A 19,541-nucleotide genomic window follows, 5' to 3' on the forward strand; every position below is an offset into this window, starting at 1 on the left:
TCTGAAACACAGTCTGCCACTTGTTAATACCTACTAAGCAGAACATATTAAGCATCATCAGGACTTCAAAGAAAAAAAAGTCCACAGTAAGCACTTGAGCAAAGCTGATGGAGGAATCTAAAAGCAGGCCAAATGGAGTGTACTTTCAGGTTCTTGGGTGGCTCAGATAATCCTGCTCAATTTCACCATCTCATTTTCTGGCAATTTAAATGCCCCTAAATGATAGGTATTCACTAGTTCATTTTCCTTTCTCTCCAAATTCATATTAGTTATGATTTTCCAGTAATCCAGCTGTAAAGAAACAAAACACAGGTGGTTTCTTAACATTGAGGCAATATACTCCAGTGGAATTCAGCAGCCACATTATTCCTGGATCAATTTTGCTATTACCCCAAGAGCTTGTCACTGCATACTATATTGTAGTAATAAACCTTTAAATGATATTCCACTCAGTCTGTCTTATCTAAAATATGTTAATATATAAAGGGATTTGGGCACAAAAGTGCCGTAGAGGAATCACCAACCAGGGCTGGTTATTTATACCATCTACACAACATACATCTGCAGCAGATTTGTCAGCCTTCAGTATAGCCTGAACTGGTTATTCATAACAGTCAGTACACTGAGCAGGAACAACATAAACTAGGCACCATAAAAAAAGTCTATTTGGGAATCAAAATACTCTGTTTTGGTTTGCAGAAAAGTTCTTCGTGCAGTTCATCATTAGCAAGCCTCTTAATAGCATCCGCTGGTAGGTAACGATACCCTTTTTTCCTTGAAACACAAAGGTCAGTCCTTTCCCTCATAGAACCAGCAGAAGAGGTTAAGCTCTTCCCCTTGCTCCTTTTCATCTAACAGGCTTGTGATTATAGAATTTGGAGGGAGTGTGTTCAGTCTGCAGGTATTAAAGATTTTTTTAAACCATGCTGAGTCAAACTTCAAAACTCTGCATTATTAATGCAATGCATAACCCTACTTCAAGTAGAATATCCTGAACTGATAATGTGATGGAATAGATGCCATTTGAAAAGGAACAATAAATTTTCAGGGGTCAATGATCATCTCGACCATTTCATCCAAACTTTTCAAGCTTTTGGTATTAAAATAATCTCTCATTTAGAGCAAGTTATACAATGTTCTCTATTTTAGATTCAGACTTTTTTTTATCTGAAATACAGAAAGTTTCATTGATCACAAAATAATGAAGATAAACATGGGAAGATTAAAGTTTTTTTTAAAAAACAAGAGTCCATAATAAGAAACAGCTTTATTTTTATTTCTCCAATTTAGGTCTTAAAAGTCTTGGGAAAGGAACACGTGAGGATGAGTTGAAGCCCGCCTTTCCTAGCCTATGAACAGCCTTTACTGCACCTCAGGCTGTTACACAATATGAGCTGCTATCACATATGTAAAAGAGTGCACACTCACCAAGGACTGAAATAGGCCAAAGGACATTTAAAAAATATTAGCACATTTGTTCACTGAAAGCTGTCGTGTATACCCATAAAAATCATGAGCAGCTGAAATGCTACCAAGTCCCCATATCCACTTCTAGTAACAAAAAAAAATGTACTGTATAACTTACTTGTAGTTATTTTTGAGTAAATCACTCACTTCAGTCTCTTAAAATATTTGGAATCATGTTTGAGCTGTCAAGAGCAATGCATTTGCTCCTTAAAACTCCTGAAATTTTTTGTTGTGGCTATCTATCTAAAGCAAGATGAAAAAGAGGATTTACATATTTGAGATTATTTTGGTCTCCCTATTTTTGCTTGAACTTTTATTGTCTTTTAAATTCAACTAGAGCTTGTTGAGTAGGTTACATTAAACTTGCCTGGAATAGACTGCATTTATATCCTTTGACCAAAAGAACCCTAGTCCAATTCGACAAAATATTTTAGTTTGGTTTTCCAGAGCAAGGCTGTATTTAAGTGTCTTTTCTAATCCAGCTTTGGGAAAAGAAATTAAAATAGTATTATTCTACCTTTGTATCTGTGTCATGTAGTTCTTTCCTCTGGAGATCACCAGAACTTTTTGTCAAAGACACAGACCATCTATAACAGAGGTATGAAGGAACAAGAAAGTCATTCTTGCTTCAGAGTCCCAAAGCTTTTAAACAGATAACTCATTTGCTTCATCAAGTGTGTGGAAAATATTTGCTTTATATGGATTTCCCATATCTTGCCTAAAAACTATACCTCATTCATTTTTCATAAGATATCAATCCTGATAGTAATCACTGAAGAAAGAGATAGTCCATCACTGAAAACCATGGACCCTCTTTGATAAATGGTTATACTAATATCATTCCTTTGGAAAAAATATATATACAGATATATATGTATAATGTGTAACAACAAAGCCATTTGGAATTGAAGAAAACTTTATTCAAAGCATATGCACATCTACGTTCAGAGCCCTTCCTATCAGAAAAAAAGTTTTCTTTTTACTCGAAATGGTGTTGTGAAGAAGTTGGGCTAGCTTTGTTAGCATTAGATAAAGATATCAAATAAAGAGTTAGAAGAGAAAGTGTGTAAGGAAATATTAAGATAAAAATGGTGCTACTAAAAGGTATAGAACCTTCTATTAACTATGTTTCCACATATTCAAAACATGCTGGGGGATTGAAAGGGTAAGGTCCTGGTGTGTTTTCACTTGGCAATCATTGTGCTGTGTTAAACAACAGCGCAGCAGGATAGTGGCTGCGCACAGCTATTATTTGGTTGTTACGAGCATGCACTTTACATTTAAGGATTGTTACAGGAATGGTAATGTTGATGTACAAAAACATTATTCTCACAGAGGAAGGAATACCACATGGATTCAGATGTCACAGAATATCTTATTTCAAATTTGAAGTCCATTGACCGTGAAAGTCATCACCACAAGATGAATTCAGCAAGTCAAACAACTCCATGTCCACCCTATGTAGATCATTCTCAGAAAGAAGTATCCAGCTGCTACAGACAGTCATACAGTTTTGTATAATAACCTTCTACAGAATCCCCAGATGTGAACTTAGAAAATGGTTGCTACCACCTACAGTCTCATAGTTCTTCATTCAGTACAGGGGAGCCAGCTTATCAGCTTCATTTACCAGAAAGCTCAAAATTAACAAATCTACTAGAAAGGTTTTATTTTTCCACAGTCCAGTACTTTAATGCAGTATCACTAAATATGGAACTTTGCTTTGCATTCTTTAAGATACATGAGTAAATTATAACCTGTCCACTAAATTCTGTTTCAATTTATTGAGAAATTCTTCAAGAACACACACACCATATATATACAGAGCCCTTCCAACAACAGGGGATTTTTTTTTTCCTTGGTCAGTCTCTTCACTAGATCTTTTTTGTCTGCCTCCAATGTGTCTGTTTTAAAATAGCTTCTGTTCAAACATGTCACATCCCCTCTGATTTTATTCAAGAAATAAATTTGAGAGTAATCTTTTGATAATGTGGTAGTACAATATCTACCAAAGCAAAACACAAAGATCTTTAAGGAACTGAATTTCTTTTGACCATATCAAGAGGAATCTGAGAAGCTTCACAAAAAGATCTACTCCTTTACGAAGTCAATCTTTCCTGAAAATTTCATATTAGCAACATTTGCCATACAAAGTCTTGCACGAAAAACCTGACACTTGGAACTAAAAGTTTTACTTTGCTTAAACAAAAACCTCAGAGCACTTCCTTGCATACAATACTTCTGTATGTAGCAAGGTAAACGAACTTTATGTTTCCTTTGGTTAAACAAGGTATTTGTTATCAGAGGTTTCTCTTTGTTTTAACTTTCATTATACTGATTTTTAAGTAAAAGCACTATGCAATTCTTGATGCATGACAGCATAAAATCCCACAAGACAACATTTCAAAAGGAATTTAACAATACACATCAGTTCTGTCAAAGTCATACAGAAAGCAATGCCTACTGGAAAGGCTCTCTTCCCTGGGTAATAAAGACATCTGTCAAAACTTGTACTGTAATCAGGAATGGATGTGTGTTCACACACAGAACAATAAACAAAACCTCATAGGCACAAGGGATGAAAAAACAAAATATTGTTTAAACAACTTTCTTAGGAATAAATTATTCAAAGGGGACAGCAGTGCTAACAAGCCCAAGAAGAAAGATGCCAGCATACTTGGTGCAAACCTGGCTCAGAGATGCGTTTGTGTATTCTCTCTGTAATACAGCGGAATGAAGAGAGAAATCTGAAAAATCCTAACTCATCCTGTCTCATTTTTTAGCATCATTAATTTCCTTTGCCCTACTAGCTATTCCTTTCCTATTTTCTAGCTATAATTGCATCTAGTAGTATAGAATATACTGTGTGTATGAAAACTATAGATAACTAACTATGGAAGAGCTGCTTTCACTGAGTTTCTTCTTAGTCACCTATGTTTAGAATACAGTTTAGCTACTCCTGACAATCAACTAGATGGCCTGAGCAACTCTTCCTGTTTTCTGAGGATAAATATATTCACGTGACATCTCCCTAATGTTTTTTTTTTTTTTCGGACTGTTCCTGTGGCTTATGACTCTTGCCATTGGCCTTGTTTCTGCAAAACATGTTCCTTTTTCCTGTCACAAGTATTGTCCAGGATCTTACAGGAAGAGATACGGCAAACATCCCACTGGTTATGCATAATGTTCTTCAGTGTTCATGAGTGTTTGTGGCTTTAGTTCTGAATTCTGCTAAACACAATATGCAAACATGGTATTTCTTTTAGGTATATTAGAAGCTGTCTTCCTAATACTCAAAGCTTTGCCTGTACTGACTTGTTTCTCTTAAGATTTTCCTTTCTGAGAAGGAACTGTTTTCCCTCACCACCATCTCTTTTTTGTTTTCAACACTTTCTGATGTATGTTCATAATTACATTCACTTATGTACATCTCCAAAAATAACAATGATTTGACAGGCAGCTGAAACGCTTCATGGCTCACTCTGGGTCATGTGATGTATGATTAATACCACATTTCACCCCTCATGCATGTCAGTTGCTGAAGGAGGAAAATTCACATTTAACAGACACTTAGTGAAGTTTGGTTTGCCCATATAATTTTCAAGAAGTTCTTCAAAGCTATTCATATTCTTTGCTAAGTTATTCACATAAACTTCAGACTTTTCAGTATTGTTATGTTCCACTGCCTTCCTTTTTCTGTGCTGCAAGTCAGTGGCTTTTCTAGAAAGAAAATATGTTCAGCAATGCAGGATTAATTCAGCTGCCTCGGTGTCAGCGTCTGTACTTTGCCTTAGCTTTGCCTCTCTCTTTCTCTCCTTCCTGTTCTGTAAAACACATCAAGTCTTAATTTATGAGCTTCATGAGTGGTTTTTTGATCAGAAGGAAAACCTTAAGGAAACATAACATGCTATTTGTACTGCACATAGAGCAGAACTGTATAAACAGTCAGTGGCCTTTCTCTTCCATTGTTTCTATGGTTGATCAGATAGTCATGTGGATGCCAAGATCTGCAAAATCTGTATTCAGAAAAGACAGCTGGCATATTGGCAGACTTCAGAATTCACAATCCTGCACTTGCCTCTGACTATGTTACCGACTCAGGTTGTTTTCTCAGGGTTTGTAACATGTCCCATAATTGCTTTACAGATCATTTTGTACTCTTAAAGTGTCTGTGTTTATATCACATGGGTTCAGAAATATGCTTCTTTGATATGCCATACACAAAGATCTTTGACACATACTGAATAGATGGTCTCTGCCACACATGATGGGAATGTTCTCTTGCTAAAGTAGGCTCCCCTTCATAGACAGCTGCCCTTCCTCACTGCGTTTTCACTGTTTGATGGAATCAAAGCACAACACACAAACTGCATGGAATTTTCTCATTAATATACCACAGTAACTTCAGATATTCCCATTTCAGAGGCATAATATCTCAGGATGAGGAACTTTTCTTAGCAACCCAATTACAAAAATATTCAGGTTTATCTGAATGTTTAGATAGGCAGGTTGACTTACACACCTGTACAAATTCAAATTACCACACTATTGCTCCTCTTTTCTGTAACTTCATATCTTAACCTATCCAAGAAAGGTGGAATCTCATACTCAATAAATTTTAAAAGCTCTCTAGTCACTGTAGCCTTTCCAATTTCATTCTACACAAAAATGGTATTTCTGTACCAGGACTATTTTTATTTGAACAGCCTTGTCCAGGTGAATTTGTGTCGTGAAGACATTGATAAAAAATTCAAAATGCATTATAGTGTCATTGATAATTGTTCTACAATATCTATCATATAAACCTTACCAACTGGAACTATGTGTATTCTCTTAAGTCAAACGTTCTTCTACAAGACAGAGCAGCAGCCAACTTTAATACTTCTGTGCCATTCTGGAACTGGTAAGTGGTTAAAACGTTTGCCAGTTGTTGATACGGGTTAATTTCTGAGTGACTTTTGAAACCTCCAAAAGAAATTTGTGTCAGTGACATGCTACAGCTGATCACACTCTTAAAAATATTCCATCTCATCTTGTCATTTGTGATGTCTGAGACAAAACAGACTACTGAAAAACAATGGGGCTTGTTGTTGTAACTTTGGTAAAAATTCCTGAGTATGAAGCCTATTCAATGAATTCCTTAAGAAAATATAAGAATTCAGGAAGCTGGTCATTCGTATTTTCTCTTGTTTGTATTATTTTCTTTGCAAAATTGTAAAACCCCTCCAATTAAAATATGATTTTCTTGAGGGGAAGAAAAGTCAACAGACTGTTTCACACTATCTTCCCTGTAGTTGAAAGCAATATGTTTTCCATGCAGTGAACACAGCAAGAAATGGAACTGGTGCGGGATGTTTTTAAGCTATGAACTGACCCAGATAACACCCACCAGAATGGTAGCCCTTTTTGGTATTCATTTGATATTGAGCAAAAGATATTGCTGTCAATATCCAAACGCTGTTATTTTGATGTAATTTTCTATGTTTGGTATAGAAAGGAAAGATAATAAAGTGATAGGTTCCATAAAAAAGGCAAACAAAACACCCTGCATGTAGCTTTTTTATGAGTACTCTCTCTTCTGGTATTGCCTATGACAGTCATTTTGACAGAGCTATGAGACTTCTTTCACTTAATTTTCTTTGACAGACCAAGGCAGTGTTTCAGCATGATGATTGATCTCTGGGTTATCTGGATACACTCATGTTAAACTGCTATTGGAAAGACTGGAATAATTTACACTTCCTGCCATGAACTTGGCAGCTTTTTTCAATAGTTTCTGATTTATTGCAATTAACAGTGTGACAGTTCTCTAGTCTGTATAAAGGCAACATGTAATTACAAAGAGTAGTAAAAGTAGTGGTTTCATTCTGTCATGAAGAGTTTTTAAAGGCTTCTCTTCTGGCAACAAAATAAAAGTCTACCAGAAATTATCTTAAATCTCAGACCAAGCTTTGGGTTGTCTCTAGCATAATCATTAAGAATTAAAAACAATGGAAAGCAACAAAGGAGAAGTAACCTAACAGTAAAACTAACCTAAAACAAAAGTTACAAATATTCCTGAGTAGTCAGCTGTAATATTATTCTTCAAGGATTAGATGAATTAATATCTGAATATGAATTAATTAATTTTCACATTACATCCTTAAAACCCTCAAATGTTTCAACTTAGGTTATCTAAAACCTTTCTTGACATGAGCAGTAGCTTGGGCACTCCAGCTGCATGCCTTAGGTTTGTAGCCAGCATTCTAAAAAAGCATCTAGCAGTAGGCTGGAAGAAAGAAAGAAAGGGGAAGAGAATCAGCAGACATGGATGCAGCTGCCTTTCACTCAGCTGGTAGAATGATGTCAAAAAAACTTTTGAGTTTAGGGCTTTATTACTTTCCCTGGGCTGCCTGCCACACCCCTTTATTATCTGTGAAGTAGCTTCCTTTCACTATTTGGTGTAATCGTGCTAAACTTTTATGGGTCTACTGTATGTGTCAAAATTATGGCATAGACACTTTATTGCTATTGATTCTACTGAATAGTACCATTCAGAAGTAATGTCTTTCCTCCTCCATGGAATAGGTTTCCATAGATCAAGTTTACTGATTTTCAAAGAACCAGCATGTGTTTGACTATGAATACTATCGGAAGTTTTGCTGTTTTTTTTCTTTTCTTGAAAGACTGCAGGAGTAAAAGAGAAAATTATCCAGTATCAGTAGCACCAACAATACTACCATTATTCTACTTGTTTTATATGTATATGTCCAAAGCCTATACAAAATACAGGAGTAAAAGAAAGCATATAGAGAAAAGAATTGTAAATACAGTCAATTTATTTCATTATTGTATATGACTAATTCATTTATTATTTTGTCTACCTCATTGCTCTTTAAGTTTAATATTTGGATTCTTTTCACTAAAATATATTTCAATACAATAAGCAAAGTATAGTATCATATGTTCCTTATATGCATACACATACACGTCAGTAATTCATTAATGTTGCAGAATTAAACACTCATAAATTACATCCTAGTAAATTCATATTACCCGTGACATTATGTTACAATATAGTCTAATTGTCCTTACACAGTAACATCAGAAAAACTGGTGTCAACATAAGGGACACAATTTCAATGTAGCTGCTCAGATCAGCATCAGCTGCCACACAGCACCCCTCCATCTCTTAAACTTGTGAGATTTCACCACACTCAACATCCTCCTCCTCCGCCTTCACTAGGCAACAAATTCTCAACCTTTCTGCTCTTTTCTTTTTCAGAGCACCCAGTACCTCTGAGAAAAAAATTAGCTCTGTAAAAGTCCTCTCAGCTTAACAGATCCCCTTTTTAACTCATGACTAATTAACAGATTGTCTAATTTTCTCCAGGTAAGTGTTATCTTTCATAGTTCAGGCTAACCAGGCTATAAAGCTCTCAAAAGCATTAAGTGCTTTTGAAGGTGGAGAAATTGTCCCAAGACAAGACATCAAATTCCCCATGGATTTCAAGAAAGAACAAAGTACTAACTTTTCTGGAGAATCTCAGTCTGAAAGTTAAGAGTTCAGAAAGCAGAGGCCAACTAGCAAAGTTGTGTGGAAGTCAAATATTGCTGAGACCTCATGAGCAAGATGGTTTGATTCCCTGTCTCAGACAGGTTCTGCATAGCAGAGGTTACTCAGAATATGTCAGTTTGAGTCTATATTCTCAAAAAAAGTCAGAGGTTTCAACAGCCTGTGAAAGGGAGGAAAAAGTTTAGAATTTTCCTAGATAAAATATTTGTATTTGGCCTGGAAATGTTCACAAGTTAAGGATTTCCTACTTTAGCATCATGCCCAAACTGCTGAATTTACAGAAATACTTTCCTCTCTCTTTGCTATGAGATTCCTCTGTAGTAATTGGGCATCATTCTCATGTTCCCTGGTGTTTTAAAAAGATCCTCACCCACATGTGAAATACAGCTGTAGACTTGGTGTACAACAGCTGCTACATAGCCAAACTAAGATTTGTAATTTAAATTCGTCTGGCTCTGCTGATAAACATGCCAATAGTGGAAAGGATCAGATTTTCTTTTTAATAATAGCCCTTCTAATTAATAACTGTTAAGAATTCGGACTATTTTGAAACTGTTTCTATTGCATCTTCTAAAATGGCTCTTTCCTGCTATTTCTAGATATGCATTTTATATCTCAAGTTTTAAACCTACTTAAATGTGCTCTTTTCTCTAATTTTGTTCTTCAGCAGCTGTCTAGTCTTTTCTTTTCCCCTGATCTCTCTTCGTCCTCAGTTCCCTTTAAAGATCACTTTTCTTTGTCCCCTGTGTTCTGTCTGTCATTTACATTTCTTCCTGGCCTTAATTGCAGGGCTCATTTCCCTAATCAGCTTATCTTCTGTGCTGCTTTGGAACTTCTTTTATGTCACTCTTCACTGTTGGCTCCTCTACCTCTGCTTTGCCTGTGACTGGCAACTGCACACTAGTTCCAAATCAGAAGTTAGAAAAGACCCAACACAAAGGGCTGGAGCCTCAGGATCCTCATCTCTTTGTACTGCCATGCAGACAAAAAAGAAAAAAAGCTGGATGAAAACAATTTGCCCCTTGTTCAGGGAACTCTACAAGTACTATATGACAGAAGTCTCTCAAAGTCTGCCAGAAATACTGAGGAGAGCACAAGTTGTCACAGACACAGATCTATCTTTCAGGTGCCATGTTTTTCAGTAGAGGCACATGGTAAACAGATTAAAATCTAGGATAACAACATAATTACGGAAAGACATAATACCATCCACCCCTACTGTGCAACTGACCTAAATATAGGTGAGGTTAAAGAACTTCTTATTTGGGGTTCACTGTTACAATTTTTAAAACCTGGCTGCACTGTCATCAGTGCTCTACTAACACAATAAAAAAGAAATACTAAAATGTATGACAGCCAGGAGTCTTGGGACAGCCTGGTTACTTTCATACACTTTGGAGTTACTGTGATTTAAGGAAGAATTAGAAGGTGGTAAGTTCTAAAAGCCTACCATAAGGTTCTCCTAAACATGAAGGATAGCATGTGCTTTCACACTGCCTGCAAAGGTAACTTAGAGACTCAGCTCTGCAGGTTTGTTAACTCAAGAACTGTGTTGGTAAAGGCACTTCCAAAAGTATCACTTTATATTAAGAGAAATATTGTAATTGGATCACAAAAGCTCCATTCAGAATTCAGGTCTGTGTGCTTTAGAAACAGACAAAGGAGTATGTAGTCCAAAAAAAACCACACACAAAAAGATGAGTGAATGTAATACAATATGTAATAATAATACAAAGTGATGATGGAATCACGGTTTATTATTTTTACTTTTATTTTGCACATCCACTTATACACCCACATATACATTTTACACCAAAGGATAAGCAGTTTATCTACTTCAGCACATTTCTGATGTATTCAGGAGGAAAGCAGGATTATGGCTCTAATTTCCTGTGTCTCATAGAGACGCAGTGTCTTAGCTTCCTGCAGTACAATACAGGCTGGGCAGCAGCCCCTCCTGCTCACACCCAGTAAGTTACATTTGGGAGTGGTTGGAAGCGTTTGCCTGAGAGGAGGGTACTTACCCACATGCCTTAATACAAACTTCTCCCTAATTTGCTGTATGTCTTTGTAATTCCTTCTGGAATTCTTATTTTCCAATTACTCTCTGCATTTCACGCCAGAAGTGTGGGGTTTGGATTATATCATGTTAGGTTAATTAACTTCGCTACTTCCATACCAGGTAGCTTTTATCCCTCATCTTCCGTACACAGTCATAATGCAGAGAAGTGAAACAAGCAATAACAAGGGCCAAATAAAATCATTCATCTGAAATACAGGAAGGGTCTCAAAGTTACAAAGGATTTCTGGTACCTATATTTTTTCTCATTATTCCCAACTTTTTAGCTGTCCTTACACAGAGATTGTTACAATTTTAATATTAGAAGACTAAGGCAGTTCCTACAAATTTGAATAACCACAGACATAGAATAATGGAGACTGTGGAAGACATCTGGAAAGTCAACACGCTGCTCTAAAGGGGGCTAACTTTATAGTTAAGCCAGGCTATTCAGGACTTTCTCCAGTTAATTTTGAACATTTATCAGAACAAACTTCCCAATATCTGGGAAAACTGTCCCATTTCTTAACCACTTTGACTGTGGATTTTTTTCGTCTTGTTCTGTCACACGCTACCACTGAGACTCAGGCTTTGTCTTCTATATCCTCTGCCATCAGGTATTTATACACACTGATAAGAACCCCCTTAGTCTTCTCCAGGCTAAACAACACCAGCTCCTTCAGCTGTAGGTTCCCTTGTAGTACCCTTGTAGTTCCCTTGTAGTTCCCTTGTAGGACAGATACTCCAGTCCCTTATTCATGTTTTTGGACTTTCACTGGACTTGGTCCAGTAAATTCATGTATCTTTTGCGCTGTAGAGCCTAGAACTGGGCACAGCACCCAGATGTGGCCTCACCAGTGCTGAGGAGAAAGGAAGAGTCACCACTCTTCAATTTCAATGGTGATAGTTTTCGTAACTCAGCCCAGGATGTTTTTGATCTTATTTTGCTACAAGGGCAAATTGCTGGCTCGTGGTCAACTGCCTTAGCATGTACCGGTGCATTGTGTTATTCATCCCAGGACTTTGCATTTCTCTTGATGAACTTCATAAGCTTCATGTCTACTAACTTCTCCAGCCTGTCAAAATCCCTCTAAATAATAGCACAACCACCTGGCACATGAAACCTTTCTCACAGTTTTCTATCATCTGTAAACCTGCTGAGAGTATCCTCTGTCCCAGAATCCAGGTCATTAACGAAGATGTTAAACAGTATTGGTCCTGATATTGACCCCTGTAGTACACCACTAGTGACTGGTTGTCATTTGGAATTCATACCACTGATCACAACTCTTTCAGCCCAGCAATTTAGTTTTTAATCCGACTCACTGTCCACTTAGGTGGCCTGCACTTATCACTCTGTCTGAGGATATTACAGAAGACGGTTTTGAAAGCCTTGCTAACGTCACGATAACCAACATCCACTGTTCTCCCCTCATCCACCAAGATGTTTATCTTAGCATAGAAGATTATCAGTTTTGTCAAGCATGATTTCCCCTTCATAAATCCATTCTGACTAGTCCTGATCAACTTCTTTTCCTTTGTGTGTTTTGAAATGGTTTCTGGGACGACTTCTGCCTTTACATTCCCAAGGATCGAGGTAAGGTTGACTGGCCTGAAGTTTCCTGGATCCTCTTTCTCACCCCTCTTAAAGATAGGAATGACATTTGTTTTCTTCCTCAGTGCTCATGGGCACATCCTGTCAATTCCCATGGTCTTGTGTATATTCAGTTTATTTAAATGTTCTCTAGCCTTATCCTCCTGGACTGAGGGTAAGTTTTCCATGCTCCGTACTCCCCTGGGTTTCCTGAAGGCTGCACTTGACAGAAAGCAGAGGTCAGGAAGACATTAACTACTTCAGCTTTTTCTGTGTCCTTTGTCATGAGATCCCCTGCCTTATTCAGCATCAGACCAACACTTTCCTTGTAGAAATCTTTCTTGTTTCCCTTCATGTCCCTTGGCAGATTTGCTTTCCTAACCATGCCCCTATATGTTCAGACTGCATCTCTGTGTTATTCCCAGGTCATTTTTCTCCTTTTCCACCTTTTGTGCACTTACTTTTTACATCTGAGCTTTTTCAGGAGCTCCTTGTTTATCTGTGCAGACCTCTTCCCACTTTTGCTTCATTTCCTGCTCATTGGGCTCAACTGCACTTCTGTTTCAAAGAAGTGATCCTTGAAAATAATCCAGTTTTTCTAGAGCTTTCTTCTCTTCAGAAACATATCCCACAGGATTTTTTGAAGCAGATTCCTGAACAGGCCAAAGTCTGCTATCCTAAAGTCCAGGGTTATGATCATGCATTCTGCTTTGTTCACTGCTCTCAGGATCCTGAACGTCGCAACCTCATGGCCACCACAGCCAAGACTGCCCTTAAACTACATATCCACAAAAAGGTTCTTCCTTGCTTGTAAAAATCAGGTCCAGCAGAGCATCACCCCTCATCAGGTTCTCAATCACATGTCACATGTGAAATTTACTCTAGTTGTCTGAAGGTGGCCTTATCTACTTGTTCTCCCTGATCAGGCAGTCTTTAGCAGACACACAAAAATTATCTTTGTTAGTCAGTCTGCAAATCCTGAGCGATAAGATCTCAGTTCACTCATCACCCATCCCAAGGCATAGCTTTATGTGAGAGAGGCATTTCTGCCTCTCTCACATAAAGGGCAAATCCCCTTCCCTTCCTACCCAGTCTGTCTGTCTTAAAGAACCTGTATCATCTATTGCAGCACTCCAGTCATGAGCTATTCAACCATATGTCTGTGATCCCGATGAGATTGTAGCCCTGCAACTGCACACAGACCTCTAATTTCTTCTGTTTTTTCCTCATGTTTTGTGCATCAGTGTACAATCACTTAGTCATGTTCACCTCCCAGAAGAGGTATCAGAGCTTCCCCAAAATTCTGTCTTCTATGCACAGCCCTGTTTTGTTGATTAGAAATGCTCATATCACCCTACACTCTTTGCATGCTTAACCCAGTCTACCACTTCCTCACTTGACTTTTGATCATCCTTTCTCTCCCCATAGTTCCTGGTTTAAAGCTCTCCTTATCAGATTGACCAGCCTATTAGCAAAGATGCATTTGTCCCATTTAGTCAAGTGGACCCCATGTCCTTCAAGCATTCCATGATCCTCAAAGATTGTCACATGGTTGCAGATGCTAAAGCCCTGTTGTTGACACTAACTGTGCAATCAATTCTTGACCCGCGGGATCCATCTGCTCATCCTTAAGCTTTTTCTTGTCACTGGCAGGATCATGATCAAGAAAACTATCTGGGACACCTCATGACCACTGTCCCCGGAGGCAGGTAATCACACAATACTTTCTATATCTCTCCTGGCAGTTTTGTTGGTGCCCAGTGGGGAGTATGAGTCTAAGGGCCAAACAAGCCTTTCAACAACATCCCAAATATGAATCCCAGCAAGCAGTAAAAATGTCCCCCAAAACAGGTAAGATTGTGAGATGGGGACCTCTGTCCCGCCCAGCAAGGAGTCTTCCACTAAGGATAATTCATCTAACAGAGCTCCCAGACCCTCGTCTACTAGAAGGGCACTGAATCTTTTCCATAGTTGCAAATCTTCCGGTGGAGCAGGAGGCCTCCTCCTGGTGCCAGAGGTCACCAGCTTTCAGCCTTCAGCTTTCAGACTCTGTCTGCCCCTCCTTGGTATACTTAGAGGTTCAGGTTCTTAAAGCTGAAGGGTCTCAGAGAAGACCTGGTCAGCCTCTTTTCTTGTCATCTTTGGTGCTGCACTATGTGCTGACCTTCTCCCACAGATCTTTTTTTGGCAACACAGTCGATTCAGGCTAGAAGACCATCCCTTGGTCCTATTCTGAAGTTGATATTCAGCCAGTCAATCTCCAGTCTCCATGGGCTTATTCCAGACCATCTAGCATCAGCTATAAAAATCTTCCTGTAATTTGGTTCAAATGTGTCTTCAGCTCCTTAAGCAGTTCTGGAAGTCACTGGTGGCATAGTCTGATAGATCATGTCTTTTCATAAATACTTTCTCACAGTATTTCTGTAGCTACTGGATAAGAACTTGACCTGTGGCAGAACTACCTGTAAAATATTTGAAGTCCAGATTTCATTTAGAGGTCTGACACACCACACATTTATTTCAATTAATGAGTGCTAGAGTTGTGAACCCGCTGTCTCCCATTTTTTTAATCTGAGAAGGTAGAAAGATTTAGTGTCTTCACATTATGCTTCTGTCTTCAAAGAAAAATAGAATAAAATACATGCTAGGTACACCACATAACATTACTGTAAAAGAGGTCCAGATTCCAACTTCTCTTCTTTCAGCATAGGTGTTCAGAATTGAGAGAGTGATTATGAAAATTTAAAATTCATAATAATGCTGAGAGCTAGCAGAATTGCTTATATGCATATTTATTGTAGTTTTATGGTGCTTTGATTTATGCTTTTGAGTAACATAGCCAATTTATAATTACAGGTAGCAATTAAGTGTTGTAGTTACAACTTGGTGAGTGAATTCATGTACCCCAGTCATTATACCCTGCATATAATCTTAAATTGGTCCCTGTGACATAGAACCAGAGTCACACATACTAGAAATCTTCTAAAAGACAGAAAAATAACGTAAGCACATTATAAAAATGGCCCTTTTAAAGTCCATGTGAACTAATGTGAAATAAAATTCAACAAATTTTGAACAAAATGTTTTATTGAAATCTGAACATTCTCCATTTACTGTTTCATCTTTAATTTCCACAGTACAAACAAAGACATCAAGTTTATCTGGCTTAATCTGATCTTTAAAGATCAGTATTTGTTACTGTTAACGAATGTGTTGACCCTTATGCACATAGAGGCTCAGTAGCTCTTGTTATTTAACTCCCAGAAGTATCCTATTACCTGTTCTTGTTTTCCAAACATATGAAATTTCTTCAATCCTCAGAAAAAAAGGTATCATTTTAGTCATTGTCTAATTATCTATTTTATATATCATCTATGGAAGAGTTTTTCTGCCCAATATACTGTCCCTTTTCCCACATTTATGATCAAAATAACATTATTTTCTAGTCATCTACATTCTTTTTAAAAACTTTATTTCTCCACTTAGAACTGATTTTTGGAGTAAGGATGCTTTTTTTAGTATATACTCAGGCTCTTGCTCTCATCCTAATTCTCTCTCTTCCTTTCTACTCATTAAAAGTATGTTTAGAAACTGTTTTTTCCAAATACAGTGTGCCTAACACTGGAACAGGGGAGCTTCTAGATATATACTGCTTTTTAAAATGTATGTATCTTCATTAGCTAAGTATCAACACTGCTTAAATATAAAAAAATCTTTTCCTAATAATATTAATAATTTCATTTGATCTAGGCTCTTGCTTGCACAGATGTCTTGCTACTACATAGATATATCGGTATAAAAATTTCCAACAATTTAAGTGATTTTTCAACTTACACCAAGATAAAACAGAGAAAATTCCATCCAACTTAAGCTGATAAGTTTATGCCCTAAAGCATAAGAATTAATCATTCTTATTTTACTGTAGTGAGCAGAATTGCAGATGCTCTTCTTATTAACACAAATTATTCTTTTTTTTAATCTTGGCAATCTAATTTGCTCCATCTAGTTTGTTTTCTTCTAGTAAATTTTCTGATTGAATTTTCTGCAGAATTAGAAGGGTTTTCTTATAAATTTAGTATTGCTTTTCTTCCAGTACTTCAACCTGGTCTTGTGAAGATAGACAAATCATTCCTCAAACCTCCTAGAAACATCCAAGAGTGGAACAGACTGAGTCATGTATTAGAACTGATAACTAGGAAAAAAAATCAGTGTAATTAAAGGAAGAAATTAGAGAGTTCTTGAATGGTCTTTTTTTCATGCATTTAATCATGAGAGGTCATCAGAAATTCTCCTCTTTCAGCTAAGTACTGTAAGTAGCTGACCCAGAACCTCACTATCTGTAAAAGTCTGATTGGAAATACTCTGAACTATGGGGGAAAATCATTTGAATAACTAAAGAAAATGTTATTACATTCTGTAACCCAATAATGTACATGAAAGTTATTAACACTACACTCTTAACACTGATTGAACTTCACCTAAGTATCAATCAATTTTCAATTCTGATTAAAACTAATTTGGAAAATAGTTTTTGCAGAAATAGAAAGGAACATGACCTTGTTCCAACTGAGCTGGAAACTAGAAAGTATGTCAGTTCCTCTTCATTATTTTCAGCGAGGGAAATATTTGTCTTTGGGAGACTAAGTTCAAGAGGGCATCTTGCATGATGAAAAGAAGAGCCTCTCCCATTTTTTAGCATACCTTCCCCTACAACCTTAAGTTTTCTATATAAGGGACAAAAAAGTTATTTTGAACATTTTAGTTTAGAAAACCATCTTCCGCTGCTTTCATGCTCACAGTGCAGAAGGTTAAATTCATGTACCTTCTGTAGATGCATTTTAAGCTAACATTTGACCCTCAAATAACTCCATAATAAAGTTATATACTGAGAGAGCACGGTTCAAGCTCTTATTCTTATCTCAGTCATTTTCTTTCTCTTAGTCCTCCATCAGCCATGAATTACTCATTCTGTCTAATACAGAAGGCACATTTTCTATGTTGACAAAACTGCACCTCCCTAAGAACATATCTATTTTTCTACAGTTGCCCATTTCAAGCCCAGTAATGTAACAGCAGAGCTACCCAACATCATAGAAATAGCAACGAGAGAGACAAGATTAAGCTACGTAAGTAAAAATGGTTGTTTTGCAGAGAACATTCTAGTAAACTCATTCTGTATTGAAGTTCAATGTAAGCTGAGTTCCCCAAAAAATCTAGGGCTGATGGAAGTAATCCAGTCTAATTTTTGTCAATGGAATATAATAGCAGTACATGACTTCGCAAAAATCATGACGGAAGCAGACAGTTACCCACTTGACATCCTTAGCATCAATGAGAGCAATATGAAACATGCTAATTAGAAGCATTTCAAGCAAAAAAAGATCTACTCTGGCACTGGTGATAATAAGCGTGTAAGATGAAGAGCCCTCACCATGGCACGCTTCATGGAAATTCACTCCACTGACTGAAAATCTATTTCAAAATAGACTGTTAGCAATGAGCAACAGTCACATAGTGCTTTGAGCAAACAAAATAATAGGAAAATATATCCATTTGATATTAAAGGCAAAAAAATGCAAACCATAACATGATGACTAATTAATAGAAAGAACAGAGAAAGAATGTGAAACTTAACAAAGTTGAGGAGGAGCTACAGAAATATGCTATGTCTGAAGTAGCTTTTTCACAAATAACCTACAAAGTTTGCACTTTGAACATGGATTTGAAGATGGATTTCACCCAATACCTAGAAAAAAAAATTTAAAATATGAAAAAGTAAAACTTGATGCAGTTCCTAAAAAATTCTTACATACATGAAGAAACCTACACCACTAGGCCACAATCCTTGTGCTAGCTATGTAAGAACGCAAACAAAAAAAAAACACCTGTGAAAGATCGGTGAAATGGAAATCAATACAGAAAATGGAGAATAAAAAAAAAAGAGAGAGAAATTCTGATTTGAACTGAAAAGCACATTTTAAGTATCTATTACAGTGGAAAGAAACTGAAGGCAAGCTGCAATGGCAGAAAAAAACAGTGTGATTCAGCATTTCTAGCTACCAATACTACTAATGCCGTCTAAAACTAGACAAAGAGTTTTGTAAGGCTAAAGAGAAAACCAAACAGGCTGGATGTGTATGCAGTATATGAAAAGCTGCTACACATTCTTTCTACTCTTTTTTGAATGATCATACCAGCAAAACACTTGAATACTACTCCAGATGGGCAATATCTAGACATTCTAGATAATCAGTCTATAAGAGCTAAATGCTGCAATACTGAGCAACATTTTCATAAAACCCCAAATAATCTGTAAAAATAGCATGCCACTCCTGGCTCAAACTTGTTCATGAAAAAATGAATGCCCTTGAAATCCAAGGGCAACCAATGTTACTTTAGAAAATCGTCAGGAAGCTACACTAATTAACCTTTCCAAATCTATAAAGCTAACAGTAATAGTAAAGACTAAAGAGGCCTCACAACATCAAGCAAAATATGAACTCTCAGGAGGTAATGCTAGCAAAAAAAGAGAAAAATTATGGCTTTTCAAAATAATTAGTCAAAAAATTACAGACACTTGGTGAAAACACTCCACAGCCTATGAAAAGGAAAATCACCAGGTTCCATCACTATCAGAAGAAAACATTGCATGTTTGCAGGACAGATATTCAGGCCTATATTCTAAATCCCACACAATTCTGTCAAAAAGAAACTTGTGCAGAAATGTGGAAACTCATTAAAAAACTAATTACAAACCTTAGCATGGAGAATAGTATATTTGATCTCCACACCATAAAGCATGAAGAAATAGTAGCAAGTACCAGAGAGGAAAGGAACAGATTCATTTTCATCCGTTGGAGCATTAC

The sequence above is a fragment of the Egretta garzetta genome, unplaced genomic scaffold (genome assembly GCF_000687185.1).
Source record: "Egretta garzetta isolate BGI_Z169 unplaced genomic scaffold, ASM68718v1 scaffold375, whole genome shotgun sequence".
NCBI classification, from domain to species: Eukaryota; Metazoa; Chordata; class Aves; order Pelecaniformes; family Ardeidae; genus Egretta; species Egretta garzetta.